This window comes from Hevea brasiliensis, chromosome 16 (genome assembly GCF_030052815.1).
Source record: "Hevea brasiliensis isolate MT/VB/25A 57/8 chromosome 16, ASM3005281v1, whole genome shotgun sequence".
NCBI lineage: Eukaryota > Viridiplantae > Streptophyta > Magnoliopsida > Malpighiales > Euphorbiaceae > Hevea > Hevea brasiliensis.
This window is the reverse complement of record NC_079508.1, coordinates 23,641,521-23,657,505: the sequence shown is the minus strand read 5'-3', so window position 1 is coordinate 23,657,505 and position 15,985 is coordinate 23,641,521.

The following is a 15,985-nucleotide window of genomic DNA, read 5'->3' as shown; positions in this document are numbered from 1 at the left end:
AATACTTAATTTAATTGTACTGGATTTTCATTATACTTAACTTAACTCAGTTGCCTGAATTGAATAATACTTTAATTGACTGCCCAAGTAACCTATACTAGACGATCGATGGATAACGGGTCGTTGGCTTCGACACCGCAGTGCCTCGGGCTGTCATACCATGGGACGTAGAACGTCAACCATGTATGCAGTCAGTATGGCTAAAAAGCCATGATATCACATAATCGGGCATAAAAGCCATGCATACGGGCATAAAAGCCATGAATACGGGCATAAAGCCATGAATACAGGCATAAAGCCTTTCGCAGTACTGCTAAAACAATACCCTATTGGCATGCCAAACTATCCAAACCAATCTTGTTAGGTATACTAGGGCATTTGATACTTTAAAACATTAATATATTGTGCTTTATGACTTCATTATTTCATGATAAATTTCAATCATAATTCATACATTCATTTGATCATTTATATGATCACAATTCACATCAATTATCCTTTTATACCATTGTACTCAAAATACTTCTCCTCTTTACAATAATGAGAACTAATGTCTCATTCATACATTAATATGGTTTATTTATCCATTCATTATGTTATTCATATTGATCCCAATTCTAAACAATGGTTCACATGTACCATTGTATTCAAAACATTTTTCCTTTCTCATTTATACATTCAAGAGTCTACTTATGTAATTACAAATTTTATATTTCAAGTTGAGTTACTAATATTTTATGAATTCCATTTGTGATGGGCATATATGCCCTAACTATCTATTCACATCAATTAGGTGACTTATTTTTCATGTTTCAAGTAATCCATGAATATTTCATGGATTTCAAATTTATGGCCTAAATTTCTTTTTAACAATTTTGACTAGGATGCATAGTCCATATTTGTCATACAATTCTAAGCATTTAAGCTTAGAATTGGTTCTAGGTCTTCATCTTAATTCACTAATCATTTTGATTACTATTCACCATACTAGTCAACCAAAATGTTGACCTTTTTATACTTAATGGATATATTAATTCTAATTACACCAAGATCCCACATTTTGAGTTTTACATTTACTAGTATTAATTGCCAATTGCAATTTAAAGTCCCCTAGATGCATTTCTAATTTCAAATTTTGAATTTCAAGTTTTGGTGTCACTATTCACCTCATTGGTCAACAAAAATGTTGACTTTTGCATAGACAATAGGTACATTGGTTTTAACACTCCCGATGTACCACATTTTGCATTTAAAACTTGTTGGAATCAATTACCAAATCCATTTCCAAGCTTATTTCAAGTTTTCATGTCACTATTCACTTCATTAGTCAACTAAAATGTTGACTTTTGCATAGAAAATATGTACATTGACTTTGGCACTTCAAACATACTACATTTTTCATTTAAAACTTGTTGGTTTTGGTCACTTTCTCAAAGCTTAGGTCATTTTGGCAAAATTGCCAATTTTCGGTTTTGGTGCTCCGAAGTTGCACTGTTTCATTGGTCGATTTACTGTTGGAATTTGACAAAACTTCCTTCATAGAAAATGTTCCTTATTTTGTCTAGTTGAATTTCTTTTTTTGAATCACTCCATTTGGAGTTTTTTAGCTCAAGTTATGGCCAAAATAAGTTTACTATTCACGTGCAATCGCTCATGCCGCTGCTATCATGGGTTCCGCAGATTTTGATCCAACTTTGGTCAGTAATTTGATCAAGTTAAGTTCCTAATTTGGTCTAACTTTCTTCATATGAAATGTTCTACTATGCCTTAGGTTTCCATCGGTTCAAGAATCGCCTAAATCCGAGTTTTCTATAGAGAGTTATAGTCCTCCAAACATTACTGCTCAAATGAAAATTCTGGAAATCTCAGTACAGTAAACTTCACTTTGCTCAATGATTTGATTAGGTTCTGGTCATAATTTGGGGTAGGTTTCTTCATGAAAGTTGTTTTTCTATGTCTTAACTTGTTTCTGTAAAAATTTCAGGTCAATTGACCATATCTACAGTGAGTTATGGCCAAATGAACAGTTACTATTCATTTGGTCATTTCTGCAGGGGCTGTTTGCAGGGTATCCGGATTGGGGCCAACTTTTGGTCCTCTTGCTTTGGTCTTTTGGGCATGGTTTCTTCAGCAAAAATGTGTCATTATAAGCCTAGTTTCATGTCCAATTGGCCAAACATCGATTGGACTAACACAACCAAAGTTATGGCTATGTAATTGGACTGAAATCTCAGTCCATTGCTGCTGTCCCTAGGCAGCATAGTCATTCCCTTTTACCATGCTATTTTTCAATCCATATTATGGTCAAATCTCCTCAAATGGTCACTAATTGACCATTAAAATGTCCTTTAATAATTTCATAAGCCAAGTCCACATTTTCACTCCCAAACCCTAGTTTCCCATTATGATTCACACATACACCTTAGATACACACTTTCATTCATCACATATGTGTATATGCACCTTAAACATAATCTCTAATTCATTTTAAGTCCATTAAAACCATCAAAAATACTCCATCATTGTTCCTTCCTTAGGGCTGCCAAAATTTATGGTACACATACACATGAGTTTTAGTCCATTTAACTTACAATTTCATACTAAATTCAAGTCCTTAACATGGAAGTAAAGGAATATTAGCATAAGTAAGCACTAACCTCTTGTAGGGCAAAATTTTCTAAGCTTAAACTTCCCTTTCCTTCACTTTCTAGGCTGCCAAACACCTTCCCAAGATGAGTGGACAAGTTTTAATGAAGAGAATTTAAGGTTTAGTGGTGAGAATTCAAGGTTTGGAAGAGAGAAAATGAAATGAATTTTAATGGAGGAAGAAAGGTTCACGTATGGAAATTGGGAAGAAGAAGAAAGCTGCATTTTTCTCTCATTTTCTGCCTATTTTATTGATTTTAAATGGGTTATAGCCATGTGTCACCATATAATTGGGTGAAGGTACACTAATGACATCATGTGATGTCATAAATTCTCATTTAATTCATTTTTTTTTCTTTTCTTTTCTACTCATTTTCAATTCAATTTTTAGTAATATTTATTCACATTTTAGATCATAATAATTATTTACTTAACTGGACAAGTCGGCCAAAAATCGTCTCTGAAGGCGAAATGACCAAAATGCCCTCCGTTTGGCTTAACGGGTCAAAATTGTCTGTACCGATTGAAAAATTTTTCTAAATATTTTCTTGGCATTCTAATGCCATAGGAACCTCAATGACCCTTCTCTGGAGTCCCAAAAATTATTTTATAATTTTTCCCCCGGGTTTAGGGCTCCTCGTTGCGAGAACCGCAACTTCCTCCAGTTTCCCATCGCTTGGGCACCGGCTCTTTTGACTTAACTGTATTTTATTTCTAAAATTTTTGCTAAATTTTTCTCATTAATATTTGAGTTAATTATGGTCCCTCACTTTGATTTGAATATTTTTCCGGACGTTCTAGCTGTCCGGACCGACACCGGTCACCGGAACAGTAGAATGTACGGAGTTGCTACCGAGAGGGTGTTACAACTCTTCCCCTCTTATTTAAATTTCGTCCTCGAAATTTATCCGGTGTAAATAGTCAAGGAGCTAATACCTCTTTATTTCTTCACATTTCCGTGTTATCCTACTTCACTTTCTCCTTAGTCTCAATCCTATCCTCAAACAGTTATGTACTCATCCTTTTTCATCTTAAATACAGTCTCCTTCTCATCTCCATTCACTATCTCATTGTCTCTTCACTCTCTTATTCCATACCTTAACCTAAAATAAACAGGAAATACAGATCTGCAATAGTGTCACCTCGACTCTTATGAATGCAATGCATGATATGCAGTCTATCTAGGTCCAGAAACACCTAAACCGCGCTCTGATACCACTAAATGTGACACCCCTTACCCAACTACAGTGTAGCCGAGCAAGTTATGCCACTCAGTGTGCCGGAGCACTCTATTTTATCTGATTTCATTACAGTCCTTGATTTATTTATTCAAAAACTTTATTGAAGATTTAGGCTATTTTTACTTTTATCAAAATCTAACTAAGTTGGAAATTTCAAAAATTTTAACGATAATCCGACAAAGTGTCGGCTGTAATTTGGACTAACAGTTCTTCTGAACCTGCCAAAGACAATTTCAATATATACTCAAGTTCTCAAACTTAATAGTCTCAAAAATTTTCAAACATAATGTATCTCAATGCAGTATCCAGATTTCTCAGAAATCTCATTAGATTTTCAATATCTCAATATTCACAAGTATAATCTCATTATAACTCAAATTCAATTCACATACTAAAATACTTACTTTGAATAGCTTCCATAATTCATAGGTTAATTACATGAGTTTATTTTGTACAAGATATACAAATAATTTACAATGTGCTAGGAATGAACAATATACATAACATGTATAAAATGAGCCCTATCTACATGCATTCTTGAGGAGGTGACAATCTTGAACTCTTACGATACTTCTACAGATCTGACTCCAAAAATCTCAATCGATACCATCTGGTTTTACCTTTCAAGACTGCATGAGGAAGCAATTCCATCGCGCTAAGCATTTCTGCTTAGTGGTGCAATAATATAACTAGAAATAATATATACAAGTAAAGAAAGAAATAAATGATAATTCAAATACTCAAGAATCAATTTAATTTGGTATGGTATTTCTAGTATCAACGATCTTATATACTAGTTTGTTCCTCTTTGGAAGTGCTTAGTTTATAACTTTTCAGTAATACTAGCAGGTATATAATTTATTCTATCTGTATTGTATTTCAAGTCATGCATTTCTCGCAATTTATATTTTTGTTATGTTTCTTTTGCTAATCTCTTTTGCTTATTCATTCAATACTTAATTTAATTGTACTGGATTTTCATTATACTTAACTTAACTCAGTTGCCTGAATTGAATAATACTTTAATTGACTGCCCAAGTAACCTATACTAGACGACTGGACTGGATAACGGGTCGTTGGCACTGGACACCGCGGTGCCTCGGGCCGTCATACCATGGGACATAGAACGTCAACCATGTATGCAGTCAGTATGGCTAAAAAGCCATGATATCACATAATCGGGCATAAAAGCCATGCATACGGGCATAAAAGCCATGAATACGGGCATAAAGCCATGAATACAGGCATAAAGCCTTTCGCAGTACTGCTAAAACAATACCCTATTGGCATGCCAAACTATCCAAACCAATCTTGTTAGGTATACTAGGGCATTTGATACTTTAAAACATTAATATATTGTGCTTTATGACTTCATTATTTCATGATAAATTTCAATCATAATTCATACATTCATTTGATCATTTATATGATCACAATTCACATCAATTATCCTTTTATACCATTGTACTCAAAATACTTCTCCTCTTTACAATAATGAGAACTAATGTCTCATTCATACATTAATATGGTTTATTTATCCATTCATTATGTTATTCATATTGATCCCAATTCTAAACAATGGTTCACATGTACCATTGTATTCAAAACATTTTTCCTTTCTCATTTATACATTCAAGAGTCTACTTATGTAATTACAAATTTTATATTTCAAGTTGAGTTACTAATATTTTATGAATTCCATTTGTGATGGGCATATATGCCCTAACTATCTATTCACATCAATTAGGTGACTTATTTTTCATGTTTCAAGTAATCCATGAATATTTCATGGATTTCAAATTTATGGCCTAAATTTCTTTTTAACAATTTTGACTAGGATGCATAGTCCATATTTGTCATACAATTCTAAGCATTTAAGCTTAGAATTGGTTCTAGGTCTTCATCTTAATTCACTAATCATTTTGATTACTATTCACCATACTAGTCAACCAAAATGTTGACCTTTTTATACTTAATGGATATATTAATTCTAATTACACCAAGATCCCACATTTTGAGTTTTACATTTACTAGTATTAATTGCCAATTGCAATTTAAAGTCCCTAGATGCATTTCTAATTTCAAATTTTGAATTTCAAGTTTTGGTGTCACTATTCACCTCATTGGTCAACAAAAATGTTGACTTTTGCATAGACAATAGGTACATTGGTTTTAACACTCCCGATGTACCACATTTTGCATTTAAAACTTGTTGGAATCAATTACCAAATCCATTTCCAAGCTTATTTCAAGTTTTCATGTCACTATTCACTTCATTAGTCAACTAAAATGTTGACTTTTGCATAGAAAATATGTACATTGACTTTGGCACTTCAAACATACTACATTTTTCATTTAAAACTTGTTGGTTTTGGTCACTTTCTCAAAGCTTAGGTCATTTTGGCAAAATTGCCAATTTTCGGTTTTGGTGCTCCGAAGTTGCACTATTTCATTGGTCGATTTACTGTTGGAATTTGACAAAACTTCCTTCATAGAAAATGTTCCTTATTTTGTCTAGTTGAATTTCTTTTTTTGAATCACTCCATTTGGAGTTTTGTAGCTCAAGTTATGGCCAAAATAAGTTTACTGTTCACGTGCACTGTTTATGCTGCTATCATGGGTTCTGGCAGATTTTGATCCAACTTTGGTCAGTAATTTGATCAAGTTAAGTTCCTAATTTGGTCTAACTTTCTTCATATGAAATGTTCTACTATGCCTTAGGTTTCCATCGGTTCAAGAATCGCCTAAATCCGAGTTTTCTAGAGAGAGTTATAGTCCTCCAAACATTACTGCTCAAATGAAAATTCTGGAAATCTCAGTACAGTAAACTTCACTTTGCTCAATGATTTGATTAGGTTCTGGTCATAATTTGGGGTAGGTTTCTTCATGAAAGTTGTTTTTCTATGTCTTAACTTGTTGCTGTAAAAATTTCAGGTCAATTGACCATATCTACAGTGAGTTATGGCCAAATGAACAGTTACTATTCATTTGGTCATTTCTGCAGGGGCTGTTTGCAGGGTATCCGGATTGGGGCCAACTTTTGGTCCTCTTGCTTTGGTCTTTTGGGCATGGTTTCTTCAGCAAAAATGTGTCATTATAAGCCTAGTTTCATGTCCAATTGGCCAAACATCGATTGGACTAACACAGCCAAAGTTATGGCTGTGTAATTGGACTGAAATCTCAGTCCATTGCTGCTGTCCCTAGGCAGCATAGTCATTCCCTTTTACCATGCTATTTTTCAATCCATATTATGGTCAAATCTCCTCAAATGATCACTAATTGACCATTAAAATGTCCTTTAATAATTTCATAAGCCAAGTCCACATTTTCACTCCCAAACCCTAGTTTCCCATTATGATTCACACACACACCTTAGATACACACTTTCATTCATCACATATGTGTATATGCACCTTAAACATAATCTCTAATTCATTTTAAGTCCATTAAAACCATCAAAAATACTCCATCATTGTTCCTTCCTTAGGGCTGCCAAAATTTATGGTACACATACACATGAGTTTTAGTCCATTTAACTTACAATTTCATACTAAATTCAAGTCCTTAACATGGAAGTAAAGGAATATTAGCATAAGTAAGCACTAACCTCTTGTAGGGCAAAATTTTCTAAGCTTAAACTTCCCTTTCCTTCACTTTCTAGGCTGCCAAACACCTTCCCAAGATGAGTGGACAAGTTTTAATGAAGAGAATTTAAGGTTTAGTGGTGAGAATTCAAGGTTTGGAAGAGAAAATGAAATGAATTTTAATGGAGGAAGAAAGGTTCACGTATGGAAATTGGGAAGAAGAAGAAAGCTGCATTTTTCTCTCATTTTCTGCCCATTTTATTGATTTTAAATGGGTTATAGCCATGTGTCACCATATAATTGGGTGAAGGTACACTAATGACATCATGTGATGTCATAAATTCTCATTTAATTCATTTTTTTTTCTTTTCTTTTCTACTCATTTTCAATTCAATTTTTAGTAATATTTATTCACATTTTAGATCATAATAATTATTTACTTAACTGGACAAGTCGGCCAAAAATCGTCTCTGAAGGCGAAATGACCAAAATGCCCTCCGTTTGGCTTAACGGGTCAAAATTGTCTGTACCGATTGAAAAATTTTTCTAAATATTTTCTTGGCATTCTAATGCCATAGGAACCTCAATGACCCTTCTCTGGAGTCCCAAAAATTATTTTATAATTTTTCCCCCGGGTCTAGGGCTCCTCGTTGCGAGAACCGCAACTTCCCTCTGGTTACCCATCGCTTGGGCACCGGCTCTTTTGACTTAACTGTATTTTATTTCTAAAATTTTTGCTAAATTTTTCTCATTAATATTTGAGTTAATTATGGTCCCTCACTTTGATTTGAATATTTTTCCGGACGTTCTAGCTGTCCGGACCGACACCGGTCACCGGAACAGTAGAATGTACGGAGTTGCTACCGAGAGGGTGTTACAAGATATCTATCCTAACTTCCCTCAAACTTGATGACACAACTCCTCAGCATATCCTCAAGGACCTAACATATATTTCATATTATTATTATCATTTCAGTTTAATATTTTTATTAATTCAATTGGTTTCAATGTTTACTTAGATTACTCTTTCTGATTGCCTATCCGTCTGAGGATGGAAAGCTGTACTAAAGTGGAGTTGTGTACCCAAGGATTCATGCAACTTCTTCTAAAATCTAGATGTAAACCTTGGGTCTCGATCAGATATGATGGAAAGTGGAATTCCATGCAGTCTAACTATCTCACTGATATACGATTCTGCTAACTTCTCCGGTGAGTAGTCAGTCCTAACTGGCAGAAAGTGTGCTGACTTCATCAATCTATCTACTATCACCCATACTGCATCATGCTTCTTCTGGGTGAGAGTTAGACCACTAACAAAATCCATGGTGACCCAATCCCATTTCCATTCAGGTATGCGTATAGGCTGTAGCGAACCCGATGAAACTTGATGTTCTGCCTTGACTTGCTGACATGTCAAACATTTAGTCACATAGTCAGCTATGTCCTTTTTCATACCAGGCCACCAATAATGAAGCTTTAGGTTATGAAACATTTTTGTACTTCCTGGATGCATAGCATAAACACTGGTGCGTGCCTCTTATAGAATACTGGCTTTCAATTCCCCATCATCTGGTACACACACTCTTCCTTTGTAATGCAGACACCCATCTGCTTTCACCTCATAGTTAGTTGCCTTCCCTTCTGAGATTTTACTCATAGTAGCCTTTAGCTTCTCATATACCTTCTGCCCATTTAAAATTTGTTGTAGCAGGTTTGGCCTCACTTGCAACTCAGCCAAAATAGCTCCATCACTAGCCAAGGATAGACGGGCATTCCATGATCTCAAAGTTGTGATGGATTTTCTACACAAAGCATCAGCAACTACATTTGCCTTCCCAGGATGGTAGTCTATCACACAGTCGTAGTCCTTCAGGAACTCAATCCATCGCCTTTGTCTAAAGTTGAGCTCCTTCTGGGTTGGCAAGTATTTCAGACTTTTGTGGTCTGTGTAAATATAACACTTTTCCCCATACAAGAAGTGCCTCCATATCTTTAGTGCGAAGATAATTGCTGCAAATTCTAGATCATGGGTAGGGTAGTTATGTTCATGTGACCTTAGCTGCTGGAAACATAGGCGACCACCTTCCCCTCTTGCATCAATACACACCCTAACCCATTATGTGAGGCATCACTGTAGACCACAAAATTATTTCTCGACACTGGCTATGTTAACACTGGTGCCTCTATCAACATAGCCTTCAACTTCTCAAAATTGGCCTCAGACTTATCATTCCAGTCAAATCTGACATTTTTGTGTAACAACTTGGTCATTGGAGCAGCTATTAAAGAAAATCATTTCATAAATCTTCTGTAATACCCAGCTAGCCCCAAGAAACTTCTGACCTCAGTTGTATTTTTAGGAGGCTTCCATTCTATCACTACTTCTATTTTCTTGGGATCCACTCTAATCCCATCAGCTGACACTATGTGTCCAAGGAATGCAATCTCATTCAACTAGAAGTCACACTTGGACAACTTAGCATACAGCTTCTTTTCTCTTAGGGTTTTACAGAACAATCCTCAAATGCTCATCATGTTCTTCCTTTGTCTTGGAATACACCAAAATATCATCAATAAAGACCACTACTAACCGATCTAGGTATGGATGGAAGATACAGTTCATAAGGTCCATGAATGCTACTGGTGTATTTGTTAGACCAAAGGGCATCACCAGGAACTCATAATGCCCATACCGGGTCCTGAATGCAGTCTTTGACACATCTGCATCCTTCACCCTCAACTAATGATACCCTGATCTGAGATTAATTTTAGAAAATACTCCTGCTCCTTTCAACTGATCAAACAGATCATCAATTTTAGGCAACAGATACTTGTTCTTCACAGTCACTTTATTCAACTACCGGTAATCGATGCATAACCTCAAAGTCCCATCCTTCTTCTTTACAAACAGCACTGGAGCTCCCCATGGTGACACACAGGGGTGTATGAACCCCTTATCCAGTAACTCCTGCAACTGGATTTTCAGCTCCTTTAACTCAGTAGGTGCCATCCTATAAGGAGCAATAGAGATTGGTACTATACCCGGCAGTATCTCAATAGCAAATTCGAATTCCCTTTCTGGTGGCAAGCCAGGCAATTCTTCAGGGAATACATCTGGGAAGTCTCTTACTGTGGGTATGTCACACAGATCTGGCTTAACCTACCTAGTATCCACCACATGTGCTAGGTAGGCTTCACAGCCTTTTCTCATCAGTTTTCTTGCAACTATGGCTGAGATGACATTGGATAAGAAATCTGTCCTTTCACCCACAACTGTGATCTCATTACCCTCAAGTGTCACACCCTACTCCCCTGTAAGATATAACATGATCCCGTAGTGCACCTAATGAATTACCATACTTCGCCTACCGATAATCCATTAAATATACTACAAGGGATTTTAAAACAATTTTCATGAAATTTAAATCATCGATTAAAATCTGGTGTTATAAAATTTTTTTCAAAATTTTAACAAAGTGCCGGTTGTATTTTGAGAAAACAGCTCTTTAAAACCTGCAAAGAACACACTCCCAATATGTTTTCTCAAATACAACTTCAATAACTTCATTTGAACCCATAACTCAAATCTCAATAATCAAATCAATCTCCTCATAAAAGAAATATTTCATTGATTACAAGACTCAAAATTAATATTACAAAACTATTCAGATAAATGAAATCCCAAATTTACATTTACAATAATTTACATTTAATTACATACCAAAATATTTTACAAGAGTTTTTATACAACTGCTCAAATAATTTACATACATATTATTACATGCATACATCAAAACTAATGTACATGGGTATACCTATGATATACCTGGAGCTGATCTGAATGTGTCTTCAAAGAAACTTACTCACTGCTCTATGCTCTTCTTACCTGCGACAGCATACAAAGCTATCGCTGAGTGGTGAACTCAGTGGTGCACAACTATAGTTTAAAACATAGTACAATATACATTGACAAAATTTACAGCAAATAATTTGGAAATCTGAATACTCATCAAATTCCAAAACTCAAAATATTCATTGCCAATAATGTAAATCATTTGTATGAAATGACTTTGATCACGAAATTCAATTTATCAAATCATGACTAACCATTTAAGGTAGTTCCAACAAAATCAATTATACATAAATCATAACTGAAATCACAATTCTTTACTATTCAAAAACATTCTGTGTCTCAAAAATCATGTTGTATCTCAAAAACCATGCTATATCTCAAAAACCATGCTGTGTCTCAAAAATGATGCTATATCTCAAAAATCATTCTTTATCTCACTAACTATGCAAGACTAATCCGAAAGGGCCATATTCGAAGTGATTCTAACTCCCTATGGTCAGGGAGGTCGAATCAGATTCTAACTCCCTATGGTCGGGGAGGTCGAATCATCGTGCACAGTACACATCACAATAATGAATCTTCCGCAAGGGCCATAACGATAAAAAAACTTAGATCTAACCTTAAATCAGAGGAAAATCTAAGCCTGTGCACGTACCATGGTAATCAAAACACAGCTAACTTCATTGTCTTCTCAACAAATGAGAAAGACGGGTAATAACCTAGTCAAGCATCTTTAGTGAGATATAAAACAATATCACAATCCTTTTAGTGAGCATAAATCACAATATAATTTGATTCAAATTCAATTCCAATATCCAATAATTTTTATGCTCATCACAATTCAAATCATAAATTTGTATTTTTCCATGAAAATTACCATCACAATTCAAAACATGTTCTATCACAATTTTTCAAAACATAATTTATGCAATCCATAACAATGCTTAATACTTGTGGAAATACCATTTCACAAAGCTAAATTCATACATACTATAACAATTTCAATAATCATTGAATTAAATCCAATGCTTGTTAAACATAATACATAAGAAAAATGTCATTTAATCATATGAAATATTCAAAACAAAATCAGTTAAAAATTAGTTGTGCTCAAACCTCTGATAACTGTCTCTTGGCTCTGACTCAGTGTTTCCTTCCCCTTCCCTGAGTCTTTGCTAACTGAGAAACACAATTTTGAAGTGTTTCAGTACTCATTTAAACTGTCTCTAAAAATAAGGTTCAATAATTAATTTATCGAATTCTATTATTTCCTTAGTCAACCTAAGATGTACACCCTCTATGCAGTCTAGGTGAATTAGGTTTTAATGTTACTAATATGTCACATTTGTAGCCTTTTAGTATTGGTACATGTTACCTAATTCATTTCCATATATATTGCGTTTTATTGCAATTTGTCGGATCCCGGTATACTAATTTGACCTAGCCGGATGACCTAGTTCCCTCGGCTTTCGAGTTTCGATCAAAACTACAAACTTGTAGATCTATGTCTTATTGCACACGGGGCAAAATTTTAGGTCATTCTGAGTTTACTAGACCAAGTTATGGTCATTTTACTATTGCTGGTCAGAATGTACCAAAATTGGTCACTTTAGGTTATTTTAGGTCAATTTTGGTTCGGCCAATTTCTTGACCCGAACTTGTGCAAGCTTTTTGACTTGCTTATGGTCATTTCTGGGCTTTGGTGTCTTCATAAGACTTATAGATATAGGTCTTAACTATTTATGGTCAAAATTTCAGGTCAATTGGACCTGTTTGGGTGAGTTACGGCCAAAATACTAACTGCTGCCCAAATGGTCAATTTTCAGGCCTTAAATGCACTAATCCGGATTTTGTCACTTTTCAAGTTACCTTACAAGTAGAATTTTGGTAAGTTTCCTTTATGAAAGTTGGCACATTTTGTGCGTAGTTTCACCTCCAATTGGTCTCATACCAATTGGAGCCACACACTTAAGGTTCTAGGCCTAAAAGCTAAACTGCCCTATTGCATTTTCTTCATTACTCATCAAAGGTCACTTTTAGCATTTACCAAACTCCACATTCATGCCAATTTTGATTTGTACCATAACCTAAACACAATTCACAACATATTGTTGGTCATTTTGGCATCTTACAATCACACTCAACATGCTCCATATAGTGCATAATTTTTCAAACTCAATTACAACAATTTAATCACCTAATCATAACATATAACTTCTCCACTATCATATCATATAACTTCACCACTATCTTACATACACATTTGGCAAACTTTAGGACCACAATTCATCAAACAACACATTTGGCAAACTTTAGGACCACAATTCATCAAACAACTTCATGAATTCCAGCACTCTTCAAGAAGTTAACAAGCTACCAAATTTGTAAAGCTTCTATAATTGCCTTCAAGCTCAAATTTTCACTTGGTCCACCATCACATATACATGAGGTTAACTTACTAAAATTTTAAACCATATTAGTCAACATTAATTCTCCACAATACATGTAAGAATATTTCATTTAATATACAATTTCATGGCTGTCCATTTAGACATTTACGCAAAGAATTTCAAATTCAACATAATTTCCAACTCAAGTGCTCAACTTTAATATACATCAATAATTAACCTACTAAAACTTTTATTCACTTTAATCAACATTAATACCCATCAATTTCATGTGAAAATAATTCAAACTCTTTAATTACCATGGCTGCCTAAACTAATACATAATCATAACTCACCAAAAACTCAAAATTTCTTCATCAACATATTCATCTCAAGCTTCTCATAAACTTTACTTAAGAAAGAAAACAATTTAAACACTTACCTATTGATGAGGCTTGTTAAATCTTTACCAAAATCCCTTGAATTTAGTATCTATTTCTTCCTTGTGATGTGGGGATCAAAGTTAGTGAAGTGACTTTGGTGTTTGAGTTGGATGGTGGAGGTTTAGGAAGCTTGAACCATTTCGGCTATGGAGGTTTTGGAGAGCTTCATTTCGGCATGGAGGTGGTTAAGGTTGAAGATGAAGTGTTAGTGGGTTTACACCTGCCCACTTAATAGATTATTTAACCCCATAGTGCTCCACTCACCATAAGTTAATAATATTATATGTTTAAAGTGTTAATTACTCAAATTATACCCCATTTTTGCTATTTACATTAGGTACCACTAATTTAATTTTTCTTTATATTTTCCAAGTGTAATATTATGTGTTTTTAATGGACATTTAGGTCAAAAGACAACTCAGGGTGTCAAATGACCACAATGCCCCTGTTCGGGTTGCATTCCCGATTTTTCGGTAATACTGGGTTTTGTCCATTTTTTGATTTCTCACTTTTCTTTGTACTAATTAATTAATTTTTCTTTGATATTTTTAATGGCATTTATACTTCAATAGACATTTATTTATGTCCTAAAAATATTTTCCAGGGTTCCCCGCAGTCCAGGGCTAGTCAATGGTCCACGTTGCGACTTCCCGGTGCGGTCACCCATCGCTAGGGTTCTCGGTTCGCTTAACTTGGTTACATTTCTTTGCTATTATTTTTCCTTTGTTTTTTTTGTATTTTCTTTTCTTGTATTTCATTATTTTATGTCTCCTCACTCATATCGAAGTGTAGTTCTAGGCATCCTAGCTGTTCGGACAACACTGGTAACTGGAACAGTAGAACGCACTACCGAACTTAAGGGTGTTAGAATTCTCCCCCCCTTAAAAGAAATTTCGTCTCGAAATTTTACCTGGCATTAGTTTCTGAACAGCTGTGGGTGCTGTCTCCTTATATCCTCTTCACGTTCCTAAGTAGCTTCCTAGCCTGAATGATGGTTCCACAGCACCTTAACCAGGTGTATCTATTTATTCTTTAGCTACTTCACCTCATAGGCCAGAATTTCTATGGTTCTTCATCATATGAGAGGTCTGGATTTACCTCAATCTCTTCAACTGATAGTACATGAGATGGGTCAGATCTGTACCTCCTTAACATGGACACATGAAAGACACTGTGTATCCTTGCTAACTCTGGAGTTAATGCCAACCGATATGCCAAAGGACCCACTCTTTCCAGAATCTCATATGGTCCGATGAAACGAGGATTCAGTTTTTCCTTTCTGCCAAATCTCATAATCCTCTTCCAAGGAAAAACTTTGAGGAATACCGTATCACCCACTGCATATTCAATATCTCTTCTCTTCAGACCAACATAGGACTTCTGATGGTCTGATGCAGCCTTGAGTCTATCTTTGATCAATCTAATCTTTTCCTCTGTCTGCTAAAAAATTTCTGGCCCAATCATCTTCCTTTCACCTACTTCATCCCAACATAGGGGTGTTCTGTACTTCTGCCATACAAAGCTTCATATGGAGGCATTCCATGCTTGATTGGTAGCTGTTGTTATAAGCAAACTCAATCAAAGGCAAGTGTGTATCCCAACTACCTTCAAACTCAATCACATAAGCTCGTAGCATATTCTCCAATATCTGAATTACCCTCTCAGACTGGCCATCTATCTGTGGGTAGAATGCCGTGCTGAAGTTCAATCTAATTCCTAGGGCTCTCTGAAGACTACCCCAGAATCTAGAAGTGAACCTAGGATCTCTGCCTGATACAATCAATACTGGCACTCCATGCAGTTTTACAATCTCATTTATGTACAATCTGGC